The 25,812-nt window shown below is 37.8% G+C and overlaps 1 long non-coding RNA gene across 1 annotated transcript; it reads right to left on the bottom strand.

Annotated features, from left to right (window-relative positions):
- Positions 1-3,992: 3,992 nt before the first annotated feature.
- Positions 3,993-23,839, bottom strand: LOC143434317 (uncharacterized). Its single transcript, XR_013103732.1, has 3 exons — positions 23,771-23,839; positions 7,626-7,734; positions 3,993-7,513 (listed from the first exon to the last, which is right to left on the bottom strand). It is a non-coding gene; the product is annotated as an uncharacterized LOC143434317 (long non-coding RNA).
- Positions 23,840-25,812: the final 1,973 nt, after the last annotated feature.

The raw sequence follows: 25,812 nt of genomic DNA, 5'->3' as shown, positions 1-25,812 counted from the left end.
GTGGAGAGCAGCTTAAGTACACAAACTGGCAGTTTTTGTTCAGGTGATGTATTTGAGCAAAGGACTACTTGGCATCGGGAGAAGTTGAGTTTATTTCATTGTTGTGGGACTAGATATTCACAAGGATGCTACGTGTGACTCCCTGTGATGTGTCACTGTGCACTTAATTATTCCCTTAGTAAACACTGTTAACAAATAGTACTGGAAACAAGATTTTTATGCATCTCTCTCAGAATAGTTTTTTTTCTTGCAATAGAATCACAGCAAGTGCTACTCAAGCCTTTTCCAACAATTCAATCTTCTAATCTATATCAACCCCTTCCCCCCTAAAAATGGCCTTTCAGGTGCTTAGTCTTGCTGAGACTAGATGTCTGGGGTTGGGGTTATATCCAAGTAGGGACTTCCTTTTCTCTGAGGAGAAAAGGAGGGGATAAGAAGGAGAAGGATTTTAAGGGTGAAACAGGGAGGAGAGGTGGGAGGAAAGGGTAGAACTGGGTGGGGTGTTATATAAATAAAAATAAGTATGAAAAAAATGGCCTCCCAGTCTCTTCACAGTATGGATAGATCACAATTTGGTTTGGAAATGACTATTTTTTATGGTACTGTTCAAAACATAAAATCTCTCTTTACCTCAGAGCTTCCATAGTAATGTTTTATGAGTATATGTAGATCCATCATTTGAACAACTGTTACAAAACTACAAGACCATGTAGACTTTTCCTTATATGGAATAATAATAATATCTATCCTACCCTGGAGATGACAAGGTCAATATAGTACTGTGTCTACTTTCTAAATCTTCTAAGTAAATTTCAAAACTATATTATATAGTCTTTATATAGGTATTATATAGGTATATTACCAACATGGCATCTCCTCACCTGACTATCAAAAAGAGAAAGGTGACACAAGTACACCCAAATACTCTTTACTGGATTACAAACTGAGCTTCCAGTATTAGAATGATCATAACTGAGCTTCAAGCTTTGTTCTGCATTTAAGAATTTTAAGTTTAGAAATATCAATCAGAAATGTTGGTGTTACAACAGGCATTATGGAGGGGCATTCCAGTTGTGTTTGGGGTACAACCAAGCCTTGGCAGACTTGTACAAATGGTCATTCATATGATCTTAGATAATATTTGTGTAACACGGCTCCAGACATGAGTAGGTCCCCAGAATGTAGCACAACTGATTCCATAATGGAAACACTATCCAGGCTGTAAAACTCAGCACATAGACAGCACTATCTAGTAAAACTAAAACAAAGACCTAGTCCATCAAAGATCTTAGTTCTGAGAAAGTCTCTAAATGCATTAAACTCTTTTTTTTTTTTTTTTTTTTTTTTTGGCTTCTGTAGTTCTGCTTCTGGCTGTTTTTGTTAACTGAAGCATGTCAACCCAGAACATGGATTTTATGTTTAAAAGTGCATCCTGAGAAAGGCTTGGATCAGGAAGATCAGGAACACCCAGTGTACTCACCTTCTGGCTAATAAAGACTTTCTATCGACTTTAATGTTTGTGCCAGTAGACTTCTTTAGTGAATACTCCCACAATATTGGCACCCCTGCCAGGTAGGGTTATGACGTATTTAATTATACATGGTGATTTTACTTATAACTTACAAAATGTTGGGAAATATTTTTAAATATAGTGGACACCATGCAGGAGGAGCGGTAGTGGAAATAACCCACAATATTGAACAATTTTACTATAGATCAATATGTATATGAACTTTCATAAAATAATGTTGTTTGGATGGATTAATGCTTTTACAGAATTCCTGATTTGATTCAAAATAGTTTTAGCAAATTAGAGTAATTGATAAAAACCCTCTAAAGAAACAGTTTAAGTTGTTTTGCCAGAAACATATAATAAAGTTAGAATTGAGAACAGAATGTGCCCCTCTCTTGTGGGCTGCTGAGGGTTACATAGATTTAAAAAGGAGTACAGTGAACATTCATGCATTACAAGCACAGATTTGGAAGAGAAAAATAGGCTTGGGAAAAGATAGTGATTATGAAAAACATTTATTCTAGGTTGGGTCTGAGTTCCTAGATCTTGTGATCTATGAATGTAGCTACAGGTTTTGGTGTGTGCCATGAAAAGACAGAGTTATGAATAAAGAGTAAACAATTATGAGTAGAAGAATAGAGAATAGATTAACCAGTTTAGCTGAAAAAGACTTTTAAAAATAAGATAGGATAGATGATGATCTGTTTCTTGGTGAATACAAATTGTCATCAGCTCAGAATAAAAAATAAAAAAAAAAAACTTGCTACTACTATACCCTGGAAAACTTAAGCTGTGTTAATCAATGACAAAAGAATTATGGCTTTGGGGTTATGTTGAACTTGAGAGAAAAATAGATGATGAAATGTTTAGTTAGGTATGAGTTTACAAAGAAGAAGAATACATAATCAAGAGTCCTGTTTTAATTTTTAAAATTTATTAATTTTTAAAATTTTATTTGTGTAATAATTTTAATGTGTGTTTGAAGAGTATGTTTTCATGGGGATTATTTTTAGAGAATATGTAATTTATAGCTATGAAGTAATCTTTTTTCTACATAAAGAACTTTGTCTTAGATGGTATAAGAAGGCTAAGAGAAAAAAAGTGTTGGAGCTTTGCTTCATCCATCCAATATGTATGTATGTATGTATGTATGTATGTATGTATGTATTATATGTGTGAAGTTGTTGGAGCTTGTCTTGCATCATCCACTCAGTGTGTTTGTGTGTGTTACAGACAGAGAGAGAAAGAGAGAGAGAGAGAGAGAGAGAGAGAGAGAGAGAGAGAGAGAGAGATTTCTTCATTTTCTCTTGAAACTGGCTGCCAGCAACAGCAACCCCTGACAGTTGCTATCAATACCTACCCCCAATCACAGACTCCACACTCAGCTCTCCTCAGTTTATCTTGTGGTATCAAAGCTGGCCTTCCACAAAAATGAAGATTTTTATAAGAATATTATTAAACTGTGATGAAATTTAAATTCTGGCATATGTTGAGCAATGGGTAAGCTATCTTTTAGGATCCATAGGAAGTAGACTATGAGAAATAACAGGGAAGATGGGTGCAATTCACTTACTATTGATTCTATCCTTAATCTAATAATTTAACCTGTGTCTTTCAGAATCCAACTATTGCTATGAGTAAAAATGCTAATATTCTAAATCTACCAATTGGTTGAAGACCCAGAAAGATTTAAATCCTAAAATGAACACTTCCATTCAACCCATAAACAAAAAAAAGGAGTGTTGCATTCCTTCTAGTCAGGATCAATGCTCTTCATTCCCACAGAAGAAGCAATCCCTTCATATATATCACAATTCTTTTCACCTAAAAATATTTATGGAAACTGTTATAACTCTCAGGAGAAACTGAGGTTGAAGAATAAGAACAAGGTGGATAAGGAAATTCCAGATATTTTTGTTAGTTTGGCTAAAGGTTGGTGATCATGCTTAAAAAGACCAACTTTTGTTAAGTTTTATGTTTTGTTGTTTCTATTTCATTAAGATTTTTTCCTGGTCTTAATTATGCTGTCTGTCTACTAATTTAAATTTTGGTTTGATGGTGTTTTCCCTGGCTTAGGAATGTTTCTCTTTTTTTATTTCAGTGGACACAATGTTAGCCATGTTTCAGAACTCTTAGGACTGCCTTCTCTGTGTCCTATAGCTTTAGGTCTGTTCTGTTTTCATTGTTATTCATTTCTCAGCATCTTTTAATCGTCTTGGTTTTCTCATTGATCTATTCATCTTCCTATTCTAAACTGCTTAATCTTTATGCATCTGTGTAGTTTGTGCAGCTTATTTTGCTGTTGATTCTGTTGTTTTGTTTTATTGTGGTCAGATAAAAGGCATTAAGTTAGTAAATTTTCTTATACTTGTTGATACTTGCATCATGCCATAATAAAATATATGTTATAGAGAATGTTCAAAGAACTACTGAGAAGAACAGTGTTGGGGTTCTCTGGAGTCACAGAACTTACAGAATGTCTATATATATTAAGGGAATTTATTGTAATGACTCACAGTCTTTAGTCCAAGTAACTAAACAATGGGCAACTGTGAATGGGAAATACAAAAGTCTAGTAGTAGCTCAGTCCACCATGCTAATTGCTTCACCTGGCCCTCTGTATCAGCTGGTATCCTGAAGAGGAGGTTCCGACAAATATGCTGGCAAGTGCAAGCATGTGGAGAGTGATTCTTCCTTCTTCCAATGTCCTTATGTAGGCCTTCAGCAGAAGGTGTGGCTCAGTTTAAAGGTGTTTACCACCACACCTATATCTGGAACTTGCTTTGTCCCAGACTGACCTTGAACTCACAAATCTGCTTGTTTCAGTCTTCTGGGATTAAAGGCATGTACTACCTTGCCTGGGCCTAAGTTTTTCATGGCCAGATGCCTCAAGATCTCCATGTCAAGATCCAGGTGAGAAGCCAGCCTCAAGATATTGGATCTGTTGTACCAGGAACCCCCAAAACCACCAAAGAGCTGTCTCTAATGTAATAGCATTAGGGTCTCTTTATTACTAGCTCATGCTTGGGCTCTCCTTCAACCCAAGCCTGACACAATAGGACAGGAAGAGAAGATGGAGCAGCCTCGAACCCTCAGCAGGACAAGTTCTTATGGAAAAATAGGAACAAGTGAGGGACTGTCTAATCTGGCAAGCATCTAATAAAATCACTATAAATCAACTGGTGAGTGCTTTGAAGCAAGGCCATATAAAATCACAAACTGTATGAAAGTACATCTGAAACAATCAGACTAATCTTTGATTAATTATTGCTAGGAAATAGCTAGGGAGTAACTCTAGCCAAGGAGAAGCCATGGGCTCCTTCCTGATATGTAGGTGTAGCTTGGGTTCTGCTGTAGGTCAAGTTCCCAGGCTTTTTTTTTTCTTTTTTTTTTTTTAGATAAAGACCAGTCTCGAGATGGAGTAGGTTTGGCCTCACAGATCACAGGTGTGCCCTCCATTTCTGGACTATAGTTCATTCCAGATATAATCAAGTTGACAACCAGGAAAAGCCATCACAAACAGGTAATCTCAAGTGTTTGGATGGTACTTTCTGTAGATATGTATTACATCCATTTGTTCTATAACCTCTCCTTACCTCTCCTTTTCCTTCCCTTCCCTCTCTCTCCCCTCAATTGAGAAAGGATATCATGATTTTAAGGTTGGTCTCCAACTCACTATGTACCTAAGGATGACTTTGAACTGCTTTCTATTCCATAAATCTTTCAAAATCTTAGATTATGGGCCTTAATTCTAATAGACACTTCCATTATGAGTTCATTTGAGTATAGATTAATTATTAAGTATAGATTAATAATCAAGCCCCACATAAAGTACTCCGAGTCAGTCATATATTAACTGAAAAAGAAAATATGATCAACAAATGTATGTAGCAGATTGAAACGTATCATCCAATAACGATTCAGCATTTCTTCCAGCAAAGTCAATTTTTCCAGTTCATTAATGTAATTTTATAATGCACTAAAAACTAAGTCATTTTGGACATGTATTTTAAAAAGAAAAAAAAGGACATATAGCTAACCAGATGATACACAGGCAGATACAGAATGATTAAGAGGTCTCAAGTGAAAAATAGAGTATAGAACTGTAACATCAGAAGTCAGTAGTTCTTTTAAATCATGAGGAAACTGCTAGAGATTATCATTGGGCATCCCATTCTCTAGCTCTCCATCTTAGCTTTTAAAACAAGGGATATCTGGAAACCCAATAAAGCCTACTTTTGTTAACTGGAGAAATTGTTGTACCCATTCAAAAAATGTTCATGAACCCCATAAAACCATCAACATGCTGATTCCAAAGCAATTTCACTAGGATCTTTTTATCCAAGCTTGAGCTTGGGCACACTTTCAACACTGACTCAGCAAGTGGGAGGGTATAGCCCCAAGCCCTAAACAGGACAAAGTTTTATAGGAAATGGCAAGCAAGCAAGGGGATTTCTAGCCTGGCAAGCACCTAATTGGATGACTGTTATGACATATGTTGTCCTTTAAGCTAACAGGTAGGTGCTATGAAGCAAAACCATGAACAATCACAAACGGTCTAAAAGTACATCTGGAACCACCAGACTAATCCTGGTAGTGACTTCTTATTACCATAAGCTGAATAGTCACAAATCTTTCTTTCATGAACTGAACCAATTTGTTTAAAATGTAGGGGCCAAAGGTGAGAAGCAGAAGTTAAATGAGCAGGGGCCCCAATAGGATGGATATCAGGGTGATCGGCCATGGGGAGCTGTTGAACCATGATTCAAATCAACATTATGTCTCTTTTTTGTTTGTTTGTTTTGCGGGGTTTTTTTTTTTGGGGGGGGGGGGATAGGCCATTTTTAACTTTGGCCACCGATTATTTAACTACTCTAGAGTAGTCAACATAAAAACATAGCTTTCCTTGTTGTCACCTGTACTCTTTGGGTCCTCAGTCTCAGTGAAGTTCCCAAATAGGGCTATGTCTTTTTAAAATAGGGTGGTTTTGTCTCATAACATAATCATCATGACTCAGTTAATTCAGGCCTGGATGTATTGGTGACCTGAAAGGACTGGACCTTTCAGAGGATCTCTCTGAGGGGGTCAGTGTTGTCATCACCTAGTCCTCATGGTGTCCCTGGGGGTGGTAGATTCATTCTGCAATCTTGTCCTCTGGGTGGTAGACATGTGTTGCGGCCCAAGGTGCCCCATGTTGGGCACCAAAAATGTTGTGATCTGAGATACCCCATGCTTGGGGGCAAAAATGTCGAGGACTGCTCTATCAGTGTTGGAACCCACACTGCCAAAAGCCTTGGGAGCTAAACTGTTAGAGCCTACAGTGCCCCAAGCTGCTTCAGTCTGAGGGTTGGGGTTCAGCAAGAGAGAGAGTGAGGACAGACACAAAGAATGGAGAGTCCCTAGTTCCTAGTTCCTAGTCCCTAGTGCCTCCAAGTTCCAAGTTTCCAGTTCCAAGTTTTCTCTAAATTCTAAGTGCCTAATACTTAATTCCAAGTTCTTCCTCCAAGTGCCAAGTGCCTAATACCTAATTCTCTGTTCTTCCTCCAAGTCTCTGGTTCTTCTGCCTACTACCTAATTCTCTGTAACTTTCTTCTGTCTGCCTCTCACCTTTTATATGTCTCACTTCTAAGCCATGCCCTTAAGTCATGCCCTTAAGTCATGCCCTTAGGTCTTGTCTCTAAATCTGATCTCTAAGTCACGCCCTTAAGTCACACACCTCTAAGTCTCACACACCCAAGGGAAAATCCTGGGTGTCTAAAACAAGATGTTATCAGAGTGTGCTCAGCTGTTGTAGGCTATTGTAATCAAGTCTCCTGTCAGGGTATATGGCTCAAGATGGCTGCAAGGATGATATCTGCCTTCTGTCAGCTCCCCACAGGCGTTGTCAGGATGATGATATAGGGACTTTTCCAATGAGGCTGTAGTGTCCCCTGGCAGTGTCTTTATTAGGACACAGTCTCTGGGCCAGAACCGGTGAGGTTCTTCAGGTGGACCTGTTTCCTAGAAAAGCAGTTATAATAAAAATAAATAAATTAATTAACATTTTTCTCCTTTACCAGCTTGTATAAACTACTTTTTAATAAGAAAAATCTTAATATGGATGGGTGCTAACCTCTACAAGCAGTTTGGCACCATCCATTCCCCACTTGGAATGAGTCCTTTTCTCCAGCTGGAGATACTTGCCTCTTTCTACATTTCCAGGTATAACCAAATATTGGGATCTGCATGCATTTAAAAGAAGAGAGGATTAGAAGTTTTCTTAGTCATTCTCAAAAGCAGGGTCTATTTTTTATGAATTTTCCACTTTGGAAGATGTGAAGTAAGGTTGGAGGAAGACAGAGGAATTAAAGTAAAGATAAGATATGTGTGAATTTACAAGCATGGTTGTGACATATACCCTTTACAATAGAAGAGATACTGTACAGAGCAAAAGGGAAGGTAGATGGAAGCTCCCTATACTGTTCTGGCCCTTAAAGAAACTTTAGCTGCTCTTAGCATATTCAGAAGACAAATAAACCATTAGAGAAGTCCCTCCTCAGTATTAGTCCCATAGTGATGGGTTTCCGTGATGAATTTCTGTATTTAAGCTTCTTGTTCAATGGTGCTACATCAATAAGGTGATTATCACTGATCTGAACATTGGAAGAACATTTATATTGGTTACCAGTCTTTTGCTAGTAGTTTTACACAATTATGCTATATTAATTACTCTGTGTATTTCCTGACTACCTAGTAGACTTCTGCTAACAATACAAATGAAATAACTAGTATTACCAAAGAGAACAGCAAAGAGAGGTTAAAATGAGTTCCCATGGATTCCACAGTGAAATGATAACTGTTGGTGTGTGCTGCATCTGCCTTATGGGATACAGGCTTTTCCTGTCATTTCATGAACCATTCTTTTTGTTGAGAACAATTAATAATATTTAACCATCAAAACTTGCAACTAATGTAATAAAAAATTATATTTATTTGTATAAATAACAGCACTGGATTCACAGACTGGATCCAGTTCACTGGGACACCCACATTTGATGTATGGCTAAAACAAGCTACAGCATTGCTGTCAAACATAGAGAGACAACATAAAAGTTATTTAAAAAAATCTTTTAAAGTAAAATTTTCACACAAGTGACTCAACTTTGAAGTTTAAAGATAGGCAATGAGGAACTACAACTCAAACTAAATAGAACATATTATTGGAAGACATTTTTCAAAATTGACATTTTTTCCAAGCCATGCAAATGCTTGACTGCAATTTTTAAATTGAGTTATTGTGCCACACTGTTCCACATAGCCAGATTAAATCTTTTTCATTATTTTGTATTGTGAAAAATTATAAAACTCATGAATTTAGTTGTTATTCTCAACTTTGTCATTTCTTTCTCTGCATCGATATCTGTTGCAGCCCAAGATGCCCCACATTGGGTGCCAAAAATGTTGAGAACCACTCTGCCCCACTTTTGGGGGCCAATATGTCTCAGACCACTCTGTCAGTGTTGGAACCCACACTGCCAAAAGCTTTGGAGGCTAAGTTGTTAGAGCCCACACTGCCCCAAGCTGCTCTGGTCTGCAGGTCAGGGTTCAGCAAGAGAGAGAGTGAGGATGGACAAGAAGAATGGAGACCAGACAGAGTGTGATTCAATCCCCTTTATTCTTCAGTCTCTCTTTGTCTCTCCAAGTCCCAAGCCTTGAGTTCCTAGTCCCTAGTGCCTCCAAGTTTCAGGTTTCCAGTTGCAAGTTCTAGTCTCGAGTCTCATCCAAGTACTCTTCCAAGTACAAGTGTCTAATTCCTAGTTCTCTGTCCAAGTTTCGAGTGTCTACTAACTAATTCCAAGTTCTACCTCCAAGTGCCAAGTGCCTAATACCTAATGCCTAATATTTAATAATATCTTCTGTCTGCCTCTCACCTTTTATATGTCTCACTTCTAAGCCATGCCTTTAAGTCATACCTTTAAGTCATGCCCTTATGTCTTGTCTCTAAATCTGATCACTAAGTCATGCTCTTAAGTCACACACCTTTAAGTCTCACCCACCCAAGGGAAAATCCTGGGTATATAAAACAAGATGTTATCAGAGTGTGCTCAGCTGTTGTAGGCTATTGTAATCAAGAATCTTGTCAGAGTATATGTCTCAAGATGGCTACAAGGATGATATCTGCCTTCTGTCGACTCCCCACAGATATCCATTATAAATACAAGGGTGTACCTTCCTATATCTGTGACTCTGATAGAGGCACAGATAAAGTGTGTGTTGGAAATGCTAGTAATTTGGATAAATAGATTTTATTGTCTCTATTCTAATCAATATGATTTTCAACTTTTTAAGCTTTATGTATCCAGTTATTTAAAACTAGAGGTTCTTATTACCCCTATTACATGCAATATCAAAATCATGTTTACTACATGGGTTTTGCTTAATATAATTACTTTCAATCTTCTTACAATGCTATGATAAAAAAAACTTTCCTTTTAAATGTCTTTTCAAATATAATAAATGCCTTGTATACTAATTCTGTAAAAAACTGTAAGATATCATTGTTAATAATGATTTATTTTACTTCTCTACATTGTTTGTGTTATATAGTTGTCAAGGTAATTTCTTGCCTTGTGGCTGGGGCAGACACCTAGCTGGTCTGCCCCTGTGAAGACACCATATCCTGAGACATACTAGAGGAGCCACTGCACATAGAGAAGCAGGTAAGAACACTCTCCCACTACCCTACACTCCAGAGCTACAACTGAGAGCAAAGGGTTCTCAGGACCCACCAGGCACCCAAACTTTGCCCCTGCAGAATACCACTTCTTTACCCCCATCCCCTTGGTCCTTGTGGCTGGAGCAGACACCTATCTGGTCTGCTCCCATGAAGACACCATATCCTGAGACATCCTTGAGGAGCCACTGCACTCAGAGCAGCTGGAGCTCAGAATCACAAGATTACAGAGACATCTGGACCCTGAGGAGTTCTGACACAAGCAAGACAACTGGAAAGACAGGCTCCAGTCAGAGACAGTGAGTGCAGTTAGCACTAGAGTTAACCAGATGGCTAAAGGCAAGCACAAGAATGTAAGCAACAGAAACCAAAGTACTTGGCATCATTAAAATTCAGTTCTCCCACCATAGCAAGCCCTGGACACCCCATCACACCATCACACCAGAAAAGCAGGATTCAGAATTAAAATCTTCTCATGATGATGATAGAAGACTTTAAGAAAGACATAAATAATTCTCTTACAGAAGTGCAGGAGAACACAGGTAAACAGGTAGAAGCCCTTAAAGAGGAAACACAAAAATCCCTTAAAGAATTGCAAGAAAACACAACCAAACAGGTGAAGGAATTAAACAAAACCATCCAAGATCTAAAAAGGGAAGTAGAAACCATAAAGAAATCTCAAAGGGAGACTATCCTGGAGATAGAAAACCTAGGAAAGAGATCAGGAGTCATAGACCCAAGTATCACCAACAGAATACAAGAGATAGAAGAGAGAATCTCATGTGCAGAAGATACCATGAAAAACAGTAATACAACTGTCAAAGAAAATGCAAAATGAAAAAAGCTCCTAACACAAAACATCCAGGGAATTTAGGACACAATGAAAAGGCCAAACCTAAGGATAATAGGTATAGAGGAGGGTGAAGATTCCCAACTTAAATGGCCAGTAAATATATTCAACAAAATTATAGAGGAAAACTTCTCTAACCTAAAGAGATGTCCGTGAATATACAAGAAGCCTACAGAACTCCAAATAGACTAGACCAGAAAAGAAATACCTCCCATCACATAATAATCAAAACATCAAATGTATAAAACAAGGAAACAATATTAAAAGCAGTAAGGGAAAATGGTAAAGTAACATATAAAGACAGACCTATAAGAATTACACCAGACTTCTTACCAGAGACTATAAAAGCCAGAATATCCTGGACTGATATCATACAGTCCCTAAGAGAACACAAATGCCAGCCCAGACTACTATACTCAGCAAAACTCTCAATCACTATTGATGGAGAAACCAAGATATTCCATGACAAAACCAAATTTACACAATATCTTACCACAAATCCAGTACTTCAAAGGATAATTGATGGAAAACTCCAACGCAAAGAGGGAAACTACAACCTAGAAAAGGCAAAAAAGTAATCTTCCAACAACCCCAAAAGAAGATAGTTACATAAACATAATTCTACTTCTAATAACAAAAATAACAGGAAGCAACAATCATTTTTCCTTAATATCTCTTAATATCAATGGACTCAATTCTCCAATTAAAAGACATAGACTATCAGACTGGATACATAAACAGGACCCAGCATTTTTCTGCATACAGGAAACACACCTCAGTGAAAAACAAACACTACCTCAGATAAAAGGATGAAAAACAATCTTCCAAGCAAATGTTCCCAAGAAACAAGCTGGAGTAGCAATTCTAATATCAAATAAAATTGACTTTCAACCAAAAGTAATCAAAAAAGATAAGGAAGAACACTTCATATGCATCAACGGAAAAATCTACCAAGATGAACTCTCAATTCTGAACATCTATGCCCCAAATGCAAGGGCACCCACATACATAAAAGAAACTTTACTGAAGCTCAAAGCATACATTGCACCTCACACAATAATAGTAGGGGATTTTAACACCCCACTCTCAGCAATAGACAGATCATGGAAACAGAAACTAAATAGAGACACAATGAAACTAACAGAAGTTATGAACCAAATGGATTTAACTGATATCTATAGAACATTTCATCCTAAAACAAAAGAATATACCTTTTTCTCAGCACCTTCTCCAAAATAGACCATATAATTGGTCACAAAGTAGGCCTCAACAGATACAAAAAGATTGAAATAATCCCTTGCACTCTATCAGATCACCATGGACTAAGGCTGGTCTTTAACAATGACAAAAACAATGAAAAGTCCACATAGACATGGACACTGAACAATGCTGTACTCATTGATGACTTGGTCAAGGAAGAAATAAAGAAAGAGATGAAAGACTTTTTAGAATTTAATGAAAATAAGGACACATCATGCCGAAACTTGTGGGACTCCATAAAAGCAGTATTAAAAGGAAAACTCATAGCTCTAAGTGCCTACAAAAAGAAACTAGAGAAGGTAATGTCTTGACTTACTTGTATTATACTAGAAATTACATGAATTAGTTCTTGTAATAATGCAAGTAGTTTTGTCTTCTTTTTAACTATGTGTACAGTTGTTATATTGTACATTTTTACCTTGTTACAGATAGGCCTTGAATTCATAACATCAATCTCTTCAGGAAGAAGAAAAAATAAAATTAAAAGGGGGGAGGAGAGATGACTTACCAGACAAAGATCTTTGCCTGATGACCTGAGATCAAAGCCCAGTATCCAAATAGAAGAAAGAGAACATATACCCTCCAGCTGAAACTGACTTCTACAATCATGCCATTGACACACACACACACACATAGACAGACACACATGAAGAAAGTCAGACAAACATACACACATACACAAACACACAAGTAAATATTTAAAATGTGTAATTAGAAAAAGATGAAGTATGGATCCACCTTGGACTAGGTGCATCTTCTCATATTGTGGCTAGATGAAGCAGTCTAGTTAGCAGAAATGGATCCAAAGGCAGGCAACAGAATCAAAGACAGCCTCTGCTCCTGCTGCTAGGAGTCCCTTAGGAAGACCAAGCTGTACAACTGTTACATAGATCCATCACATGCATGTTCTGTTTGGTGCTTCAGTCTCTATGAGCCCTTATGGACCCAGGGTAATTGAATCTGTAGACTTTCTTGTAGTATCTTTGACACCTCTGGCTCCTACTATCTTTCTTCCCTCTCTTTCACAGGAGTCCCTAAACTCCACTTATAGTTTAGCCATGGATCTCTGTATCTGTTTCCATCAACTGCTGGGTGAAGCCTCTCAGATGACAGTTATACCAGGCACCTGTCTACAAGCCTCTTCTTTTCTGAGGTGAAGGGAGGACTGGAGTATGGGGGAGAGGAAAGGTGAGAGGAAGGGAATAGAGGAAGAAGAAAGAAAGGAAGCTTCAACAGGATATAAAAATAAGTAATTAATTTTTTTAAATGAGATAAGTCTATAGTCTCTGGGAAGAAGTGCCCAGAGGACTTAGAAATACACTCTGAAATTTTTAACAATGGCCTTAATGTAAAGAGGTAAATATTTATTAGAGTACTAAACTAATATATCCATACAGTGGCTTTGCCTGAAGATTTATTTTATTTCTTATTACTCTTTCTAATCCCTAAAAGATTTCTGTTAAAGATATGATAGCATCCTTTCCTTCATTCTCTTTAAAAACTTGGTTACTGGTATGAGCTATGGTAGCAATCTCTAGTTTCTCTCCTTTAATATAAATAAAATCTAGCCCATAGGCCTGTCTTACAAAGACCTGCATGAATGTGCCTTTGCCTGACATCTATGGTGAACAAATGAACCCACCCTTGGTATGTTCTTCTCACAGGATTCAGCTAGGACTCTACAAACTTAACATCACCTAGTTCAAGCAAAGGATTGGATATGAGTCAACACAGGCTCCGTCCCATGTCTAGGTCCCACTGGAGATCCACATATATTACAACATCTTAGCATCTTTCATATCATAATTGGATCTCTCCAATCTATGTCATATGCCAGGAGTATAGTAAACTCTCATTGCTCACAGCATTTATCAGAAATTAGAAACATACCATCAGAGGCTTATACCTCTAAACATATTTATTAAGAATCTTTGTGGATTTAGAACTACTCTAGAACCTGTCTAAGATCAGAGAGGCAAATTGAGTCTCTGACCATTCCTATGCTCTTACTATGACCCAGTTATCTTATGCCAGCAAATTATCATTCAAGGATAGAATCATCATAACTACTCAACCCGTTAATTAACACTGACTGACTGAACAATCACCCAAAAGTATCTAACAACCATAAGTCATGGTAAGACTAATTGCAATTCCAAATGTTCTCTGACCAAAAATGAACAACATATTTATACTAGAGATGGAATTCAACTAACTCAAGTTAAAAAAGAAGAAGTAACCCAAGGCAACAATATATCTCCCTCTAAAATCACCAATTCCATAGGAATGGTCCTTAAGGGAAAATTAATGGCAAACTTGGAGGAAATATCCATATCAAGATCTCTGGTTTTCTCTTATAAAAATAAAATGATAGTGTTATTTACAAAAGAAAGTACCTAGGCAATATAACAGAGTGACCTCCCATTCTATCTACCTGAAAATAGGTCAAGAAATTAAAACACATTAAAAGCTCTCAAAGTGTTCTTTAATAAGCTCATCTTATCAACTACTGGCTCTAGTTCAAGATTCTGTATTGGCCTTTTGGTTGAAATATGGTTGGGGATAAGACCAATATCCACGTATAGATAAAGAAACACTCACTCACCTAGGACACTCAAAACAACTAGAGCCACGTTTCTTAGATGAATGGAGAAAAAGAAGGCAATGAATACTGAGATATCCTGAGATGGAGCAATGTGATAGTTTTCAGAGACACTGGACTGGAAAGTATAAAAGATTAAAAGGGAAAATAGAAAGATCATTTAAAGAATTATAAAAACTCCCATGTTTACATACATCCCTGGTGATCGTCAACACTTAAGACACATTAGATTTAATTGGAAACTTGATGTTTATTGACATTTTGTTTTAGGTGAATGCAGATTCTCATGATGTTTCAAGTACTTAAGCAGATTGACTGAGGCACTTATAAACGTGTAGCAAAAATTTGCAGCCAAGAATAAAAAATAATAAGAAACCAATTGTAAAAAGTCCCATTCACTACCAAAATGGTAAATATGTTGTTTCTATCAGGGAATGCCTGGGCAATAGTTTACTTGAAATATTTCTGATGAATTTCTGGTGACAGCAGTAGAGAGTCCTGACAAGAGAAAAAGAACAGGATGGAAACAGCAGAAAGAAAGGAAGAAAGATAAAGGGGAGTGGAGAAAAACCTAAGGTTTATGCTAATAGGTTGGTCTATGTCTTAGAGTTGGGTAGGAGACCCTTTGGGGTTCAAAGGAGGAATTTATTGATTCTTCTCACTAAAAGCTCTTCAGAGTCTGGCCTCCTGAAACAACATTGGAACTGAAGTCTCCAGTTCAAATCTTATCTAAGAACAAATGACATTTACAGAATATCCACCCTTCACATTCTGCAACTAACTTCAAATGTGGAAATATCTATCTCAGGGCTTTCACGGAAACATTAAAATTTTAAAAGGCTCTATACTTTTAAACCATTGTTGATCAATCTAATAAATTTTCTCTCATATTGAAATATATACTATTGTATTTTTATCCAGGAGAACCCCACCTGGTACAGTTGCATTTAAAACCCATTTGCTGGGTTCTCCAAAACTTCAACATGCAGGTACCCTGTGAGTCATCCATTCTCCCCCTAGACTCACAGATCTTTTCTGAATTATGCAAGAATCTTAACATGAACTTGTACTAGAGGTTGATTTTGTAGTTCTTTCAAAGTACATTTATACTACACCCAAAACACTGATATTTAGTATTAAATTTTCCCCCAGTAGGCTGATTCTTAAAGAGAATAAACTGTCAGGATTTCTACTTAAATTATAGTTCATTACTAGAATCTCATGTTTAAAATACCATAAAATTCTTTTAATTCTTGTTCATTTTACCTAAATATGAAGTTAATGGCTAATGTAATTCTGTTCATACAAACTAAGTTGTCATTTACAAATTCTTTTTTAAAAAAAATTTGTAAAAATCAATCAGAAAATGTTAAAAAAAATTTACATTCATTAGAGCATAATAATTTAACTAGTGGACTTAAGTTTCTAGAGAGCCATGATAAATTCATTCCTGTTTACTATCATGCTATTGACACTAGATAGAGTCTAACATACCATAAGCCTTCATTTAACACATTTACCTCTTGAAAAGAGTACACACCAGATGGCCAGTGAGATGGACCAATGGGTAAAGGGATGAGCCATCAAGTATGATGACCTGACTTCCATATTCTCTACTCACAGGATGGAAGAAAAGCACTGACTCTATCAAGTTGTTTTCTGACTGCCACACATGAGTTGTGATACAAGCATACATGCAATATGCAAAATAAATAAATAAATAGGATACAATAAAATTATACATACTTAATAAATCGATACTTATTAAAGATCTTTTATATACAAGTCAAATATTTTAAAGATATAATTAATTCAATGTATTTTATAGTATTTTTATAACTTAATATTTTATTATCTTTATGAAAATATTAGATATATTAAAAAATTGGTAGTTTCCAGCCATACTGTTCTTTACAGGTAAAAAACAGTATGTGAAAAATAACACCTCTTGTTATCCTGTAACAGATATCCAGTTATCGAGAAAAATCTTAGGCAAATGGATGGAACTAGAAAATACCATCTTGAGCGAATTAACCCAATTACAAAAGAACACAGACCTTATATACTCGCTGATAATTGGATATTAGCCCAAAAGCTCGCAATACCCAAGATACAACTCACAGACCACATGAAGATCATGAATAAGGAAGACCAAAGTGTGGGTTCTTTGGTCCTTCTTAGAAGGAGTAACAAAATACTCATGGGAGCAAATATGGAGACAAAATGTGGGACAGAAATTGAAGGAGGGGCCATCCGGAGACTGCTCCACCTGGGTATCCATTCCTTGTGTAGTCACCAAAGACAGATGCTGATGTGGATGCCAGGAAGTGCATACTGACAGGAACCTGATATATCTGTCTCCTTAGAGGTCTGCCAGAGCCTGAAATATACAGAGGCAGATGCTCACAGCTAACCATTTAACTGATCATGGGGTTCCCAATGGAGGAATGAAGGAAAAGACTGAAGAAACTGAAAGGGTTTGCCACCCCATGGGGAGAGCAACAATACCAACTAACCAGAGCTCCTAGAGTCTAAACCACCAGCCTGGAAGCACATGGGAGGGACCCATGACTCCAGCTGTATATGTAGGGGAGGATGGCATTGTAGGGCATAGGTGGGAGAGGAAGTCCTTGGTCCCATGAAGGCTGGATGCCCCAGTGTGGGGGAATTCATGGGTGGAAAGGTGGGAGTGGGAGGGTGGGTGGAAGTACATCCTCATAGAAGCAGGAGGAGGGGGAGGAGATAGGGGTTCCTGGGTGGAGGAGAAATGGGGAAAGGGGATAGCATTTGAATTGTAAATAAAATATCCAATAAAAACAAAGGAAAAAAATTAAACACCCATCTACATATTTTCAATGTCCTTTTACCCTTCTAATTATCAGAAAGCACGCATACTTCTTTTCTTAATTTGTAACAAGTCCTTTAACAAGTATCAGGATAGCAAGTCAATAGGGAACTAGGGTTGTATCTAAGTCTTTCCACTGCTCCATTTAAGGAAAACTGAAAGCTTTAAATTCAACTGCAGATTATAAAATCAAAACAAAGGGCAAAAATAATGAAGATAAACCCTGTTTCAATAAACATTTATATCCTTTCAAAATACTAAGGGAATAATGTACACAGTCATATTAGAACTCCCTTATTGAGAGCCCAGCATAACAGTTTAAAACACACTGCATAATCACCACATATTTTCAATTCAGCAGGGATATATAACTATATGAGCAAAGTGGAAAATGGTAGAAATGCTCATACAAGAATGGAGAAGAAAGTGTAAACTTATCATACCATAATAAAGATATGCAATTTCTGTTATTGAAAAAACAAGTACCCAAGAAAATTTTTAATATTGAATATTAGCAAGTTCCAGTTTCCTTGGTCTGATGTGTCTGAGAAGTTTTTCAACTTTGTCCCTTCCAAATGATTTTTAAAATGTTTATATAGCCCTGTGTTCTCAATTCATACTTAGAAATCAGTGTGTTGTCATCCTTTCTACTCTTAGAAGTAAATAATTTATCACTTTGAGCTGCACATATGTAGTGGGTTTGGCATAATGCTGCTTGTATTATAATGTTAATTTTGGTGCCCAAAACTGCTTACACAAGTGTCTGCATGTAAGACACTGACGGACCTTGCCCCCAGTTGGCTCTGATTGGTAAATAAAGATTCCAGCAGCCATTGGCTGAGCAGAGCAGACAGAGGTGGGACAATTAGGAATCCCAGGCTGGGACTGGAGAGAAAGGAAGACAGAAATCAACAGGGAAAGTATAGAAGAGAGGAGACACCATGCCAGGGAAGGGTGAAGGACAGGTAGTCATACCCGCCATGTGAAGGAGCCAGGAGAGTTAGGCTTAGAGGGCTGCCCAACTGGGTCCTGGGTGGCCAAAGAAGAATATAAAATTTAGTAAGTGATAACTCAGTTTTATCAGTGGGAGGTAGATTCTAACAGCATCAAAATCAGGCAGTGGCCCAGTTATTGTGCTGTTTAAGGCATCAAAATACAAAGTCTGTGGGTGTGTCTTTTATTGAGGAACCCAGAAAATTGGGGCAGGTAGCATGAAACTGTGTTGCCAGAATTTATACATAGATATTATGACACACATATGATGATAAATAAAGCGTTCATTGTGGTGCCTGTTTTAGTACCCAGTTGCCTTTGCTAATAATAATAGTCACAAGAAAATTAAGAACATACAAACCTAACACTTGAAAAAGTAGGGTCATTAACAATACTATTATGGTAAACACCTTCTCTTAGGTCTTACTTTAAAAAGCTGAACACCAAAAAATTGAAAAATCTCAAAGAAATGGGTAATTTTTTCATAGATACCACTTCCCAAAGTTAAATCAAAATTGAATAAACTATTTAAACAGTCCTATAACCCCTAAGGAAATAGAAGAAGTCATTAAGTCTCACAACAACAACAACAATAACAACAACAATGACAACAACAAAAAGCTCAGGACCAGAAGATATTAGCACAGACTAAACATTACTTCTTAAATTTTTTCACCAAATAGAATCAGAAAGAACATTGCCAAATTCATTTCATAAGGCCACAATCACCCTGATTCCCAAACCACACAAAGATTCAACAAAGAACAAGAATTATAGGGCAGTTTCCCTCATGAACACTGATGAAAAACACACTCAATAAAATACTAATAAACTGAACTGAAGACCATATCAAAAGGATCTACCATCTTTTCAAATAAGCTTCATCTCAGAGATGCAGAAATGTTTCAACTTATAAAATGCAGTCAGTGCAGCCCACTGTATAAACAAACTGAAAGAAAATAACCAAACACTATCTCATTAGATGCTAAGAAGCCTTTCACAAAATACAACACCTCTTCATAACAAAAAGTCCTGGACAGATCAGGGACAAAGGTCATACAAGAGAACTGTTAAACATTCTCAGCAAATGACTGGATACAATATTAACTCAAAACCTGTAGCTCTCCTATATACAAATTACAAACAGGCTAAGAAAAAAAAAAAAGGAAACAGCACCCTCACAATAGCTATAAATAATACAAAACATTTTGGGGTAACTATAAACAAGTTAATGAAAGAACTGTATGACAAAAACCTCATCTGTAAAAAAAGAAGTTAAAGAAGATATGAGATGAAAAGATCTCCTATGCTCATGGATCAGTAGAATTAATATAGTAGTCATGACCATCCTATTAAGAGCAGTCCACAGTTCAATGCAGTCTCTATCAAAATTCCAATACAATTTTTCACAGGCATTGAAAGAAAAATGTTTAATTTCATATGAAAAACGAAATCCAAGGATAGCTAAAACAATCCTGAACAATAAAAGAATAAAAGAATAAAAGAATTTCTGGAGGTATCACCATCTGAGGTTTTGAGCTCTAGTACAGAGCTATAGTAGTAGTAGTAGTAGTAGTAGTAGTGGTGGTGGTGGTGGTGGCGGTGGTGGTGGAAGTGGTAGTAGCAGTAGTAGTGATGATGATGATGATGATGATGATGATGATGATGATGATGATAATACTTGGTAATGGCATAAAGACAGGTTGACCAATGTAACCAAACTGAAGACCCAAACAGAAATCTACACACCTATAGACACCTGATATTTGATAAAAGAGCCAAAAATATACAATAAAAAAAGAGAGCATCTTTAACCCATGGTGCTGTTCACACTGGATGTCTCCATGTAGAAGAATGCAAATAGATCCATATCTATCACTTTGTACAAAACTCAAGTCCAAGTAGATCAAAAACCTCAACAAAAATCCCAATTGACTAAACCTGATAGAAGAAAAAGTAAGGAATAGCCTTGAATGCATTGGCACAGGAGACAACTTTTTGAGAGCACCAACAGCTCAGACACTAAGATCAACAATTAGTAAATGGTACCTCAGGAAGCTGAAAAGCTTCTGTAAAGGAAAGGACACCATCAAAACGACAAAACAGCAGCCTACAGAATGGGATATTTATCACCAACTCCCCATCTAATAGATGGCTAATGTACAAAATAAAAAAAATTTTCAAGAAGCTAAACATCAACAAATCAAATAACTCAATTAAAACTGGGGTACAGATCTAACAGAGCATTCTTAATAGAGAAATCTCAAATGGCAAGAAACACTTGAAGACTGAAGGAGCTGAAGGGTTTGTGGCCTCATGGGGAGAGCAACAATACCTACCAAACAGAGCTCCCAGAGTCTAAACCACCAGCCTGGGAGCACACAGGGAGGGACCCATGGCTCCCTAGGCTGCATATGTAGGGGAGGAAAGCCTTGTTGGCCATAGTAGAGGAAGTCCTTGGTCCCGTGATGGCTGGATGCCTCAATGTGGGGGAATTCTAGGGCAGGGAGGTGGGAGTGAGTGGTTGAGTTGGGACACATCCTCATAGAAGCAGGAAGGGGTGGGATAGGGAGTTTCGGGGTGGGGGGAAGGAGGAAAAAGGATAACATCTGAAATGTAAATAAAATATCCAATAAAAATTAATTTCAAGAAAAGAAACACTCAACATTCTTAGCCATTAGGGAAATGCAAATCAAAATGATTATGAGATTTCATTCTACACCTGTCAAAATGGCTAACATCAATAACACAAGTGACAGTTCATGCAGGCGAGGATGTGGAATAAAGGGAACATCACTTCATTGCTGCTGTCAGTGCAAACTTGTAGAGCCATTTTGGAAATCAATATGGTGGTTTCTCAGAAAATTGGAAACTGATTTAGCTCAAGACCAGCTATACAGCTTCTGGACAAATACCCAAAAGATGCTCGGTCCTACTACAAGGACACTTGCTCAGTTATGTCTGTAGCAGCTTTATTCATAATAGCCAGAAACTAGAAACAACCTAGATGCCCCACAACTGAAGATTGTATCAAACAAATGTGGTACATTTATACAATGGAATATTACTCAGTTGTTTTTTTTTTTTTAATGATATCATGAGATTTACAGGCAAATGTATGGAATTAGAAAAAAAAATCATCCTGAGTGAGGTAACCCAGACCTTGAAAGACAAACATGCTGTGTACTCATTTATATATGGATATTAGCTGTTAAGTAGAGAATAAGCTAAAAATCCACAGGCCCAGAGAGATTAAGTAACAAGGAGGGCTCAGAGGGGGACATATGGAAGTCCCTGGGAAGGGGAAATAGAATAGATTTTGTGGGTGGACTGGGAGGCAGGTGTGAGTGAGCATAAGAGGAATCGGGCAGGGGGTGACAATGGAAGAAAAGAGCACTCGGAGAGCTATGTGGAAATAGAGCATTGGAGGAATGAACATGTGGACACTTGGTGCAGTGGACCTTTCCTGGGATCTATGAGAATGACCCTAGAGACGAATCCTATTAGCTGGGGAAAATGAGCCTGACCTTGCCACTTCTATAACCAGGCAAGGCATAGAACAGTGTTACTGGGACATCAACCCAGCAAGAAAACCTTCAGTGTACAATCTGTCCTGCAAAATGTGCTGGGGTACTGATGGCACAGAATTTATGGGAGTGGCCAACCAATGACTAATCCAACTTGAGGCCCAAAGGCTGGATATATTAGAGACCTAGAATAGAATCAAATATGACTGATAAATAAATAAATAAATAAATTTTTCCAAATGATACTCTGCTATACTCATCAGAGAATCACCATCCAGCAATTGATAGGAGAAGATGTAACGACCAACAGCCAAGCATAAGGCAGAGCTCAGAGAACCCCCATGGAGGGGGAGGCTAGAATTGTAGGAGCCAAAATGATCAAGAACACCATGATAAACAGCTACAGAATCAACTAAGCAGGGCTTATAGGAACTCACAGAGACTGAACCAATAATCACAGAGCATGTATGAGTCTAAGCTAAGTCCTCTGCATATTTGTGCAGTGTCATGTTCTTATGAGACTTCTAACAGTGGGCGTTGGTATGTCTGACTCTTCTGCCTGCTTTTGGTTTGCCTCTTCCAGCCTTGATATGAGGGTATGTGCCTAGTATATGTGTAACTTTGTTATGCTGTATTACCCCTGATGTCCTTGGGAGGCTTGCTGTTTTTTGAAGGTAAATGGAGTAGGAGTTGGTCTTGGGGAGATGAAAGGTGGACAGGGGAGAGACTGGGAGAAATGGAGGGATGAGAACCTCTGTTCAAGATATAATATATGAAAGAATGATAAATTTTAAAAAGAAATGTCTAAATTAGATAATAAAAAGAAGATTGAAAGGATCCAAATTGGAAAGAAGTCAGGGTGTAGGGCACTGAGCTGAGAGACAACCAGGTGTCTGGTTGAACAAGCTTCAAACTCCGGAGACCCTTTGAGGGACGGTAGGCGGTAGGCCGTTTGGCTCTGTTCCTGGCCCCCTGGCGCTCTCAGCTTCCGCCCTTTACCGCTTCACAGCCCCTCCCTCAGAGAGGTTGAGAGGTCTACGACCATCGGGTCACGTAGGAATGGTGCCCCAGGCTCTCCTCACATGCATATGAGGCATCCCCAAAACCTCAGATTAAGCCAATGAGGTTACCTGCTGCTAAAACCTTCACCCACCCCAAACTGTATATATTGAGCTTAATTGAGAAGTAAATCGCACACAAGAACCATCCAGGTGTCTGAGAGCTTCCTTCCTTCATTGACCCTCCGCTACTTAGCTGGCACTTCCCGGCTTAAGAGCTGTAATGCTTTAGAGACTGCTGGGCTCCCCGCTACCTAGCCGTTCCCAGCTAAACAAAGAGCTGTACCGCTTGACAACCCGCTGGCTCTCCCTGGAGCCTGCCTGGAATGCCCGGCTGCCTTTCTGTTGGCTAGTCGGTTCCTTATCGGACTGGCCCGAGCCTGGACCAGTACAACTCGGAGTAGCACACCTGGAGAAGATCGGCCAGCAACGACGGACGCCAGTAGCAGAGGCAGGGGCAGGCAATCTCCCGTCTCCGATCACGCCCTGCCACCAGCCACGCCCTGCCACCAGCCAGGAGACTGCCACTTGAGACATCTGCAGGACCAGGATCCCCACATCAAGGTATCACTATTTGCAGATGATATGATAGTATATACATAAACGACCCCAAAAATTCTACCACAGAACTTTTACAGCTAGTAAACAAGTTCAGCAAAGTGGCTGGGTATAAAATAAACTCAAATAAATCAGTAGCCTTTTCTTATACAAATAATAAACAGGCTAAGAAAGAAATTAGGGAAACAACATCCTTCACAATAGCCACAAATAATATATCTTGGTATAACTCTAACCAAGCAAGTGAAATATCTGTGTGACAAGAACTTCAAGTAACTGAAGAAAGAAATTGAAAAAGATATCAGAAGATGCAAAGATCCCCCATGCTCATGGAATTAACAGAGTAAAAATGGCCATCTTATCAAAAGCAATGTACAGATTCAATGCAATCCCTATCAAAATTCCAACACAATTCTTCAGAGGCATGAAAAGAGCTATTTTCAACTTCATATAGAAAAAACAAAAAAACCACAGGATAGTGAAGACAATTCTCAACAATAAAAGAACATCTGGGGGAATCATGACCCCTGACCTCAAGCTGTACTATAGAGTAATAGTGAGAAAAAATCTGCATAGTTTAGTACAAAGACAAACATGTCAATTAATGGAATTGAATCAAAGTCCCAGAAATAAATCCACATGCCTACGGAAACTTAATATTTGACATGTGAAAATGTCACAAATACCACTCTCTACCATCTGCAGAGATGATAAAGTTGAATCATGAAAAGTCTATAGCATTTTTTGGCATATATGGTGATACTTTTCGAACAAGAGTAGCTTTGTAAAAATCTGAAAGTTAATTTATAGGTCTAAGAATTTCAGTGTTAATTTCAATTCTTAAAACATTTTATTAGTTATAAATTATGGCACAATACAGATAAAATTCATCTATTGGGTTAAAGAAAAATTTCTACTACTAGCTACTAATATATACTAATAATTAATATTTGACAAAGAAATCAAAACCATCCAGTGGAAAAAGAAAGCATCTTCAACAAATGGTGTCGGTCTGTCAGTCTGCATGTGGAAAAATACAAATTGATCCATCTTTATTACCTTGCACAAAGCTCAAGTCTAAGTAGATCAAGGACTTAAACCTAAAACCAGAATACTATATCTAGTAGAATAGAAGTAGAAAATGCCCTTAAACCCATTGGCATGGGAGAAAATTTCCTGAACTGAACTCCAATGGCTCAGGCTTTAAGATCAACAATTGACAAATGGAATCTCATGACACTGAAAAGCTTCTGTAAGTCAAAGAATACTGTCAATAGGACAAAACTGCAACCTACAGATTGGGAAAAGATCTTCATTAACCCTACATCCAATAGAGGACTGATTCCAAAATATGCAAAGAATTCGGGAAGTTAGACTTCAACAAACCAAATAACTCACAGCTAAACAGAAAACTCTCAACAGAGTAATCTCGAATGGCCAAGAAGCACTTGAAGAAATGTTCAACATCCTTAGTTATAAGGGAAATGTAAATCAAAATGACCCTGAGATTTGACCTTACACCAATCAGAATGACTAAGATCAAAAACCCAAGTGACAGCATATGCTGAAAAGAATGTGGAAAAAGGGGACCACTCTTCTATTGCTGGTGGGATTGCAAACTGGTACAACTCTGGAAATCAATCTGACAGTTCCTTAGAAAACTGAAAATTGTACTACTGGAAGGTCCACCTGTACCTCTCCTTGAAATATACCCAAAAGATGTTCTACCATACCACAAAAAACACGTGCTCCACTATGCTCATAGCAGCCTATTTCCCAATAGCCAAAAACCGGGAACAACCCAGATGCCTCTCAACTGAATAATGGATACAGAAAATGTGGTTCATTTACACAATGGAATACTACTCAGCTATTAAAAAATGAGAACATCAT

Source organism: Arvicanthis niloticus, chromosome 14 (genome assembly GCF_011762505.2).
Source record: "Arvicanthis niloticus isolate mArvNil1 chromosome 14, mArvNil1.pat.X, whole genome shotgun sequence".
Lineage (NCBI taxonomy): Eukaryota > Metazoa > Chordata > Mammalia > Rodentia > Muridae > Arvicanthis > Arvicanthis niloticus.
This window is presented reverse-complemented; position numbering and strand designations above follow the sequence as displayed.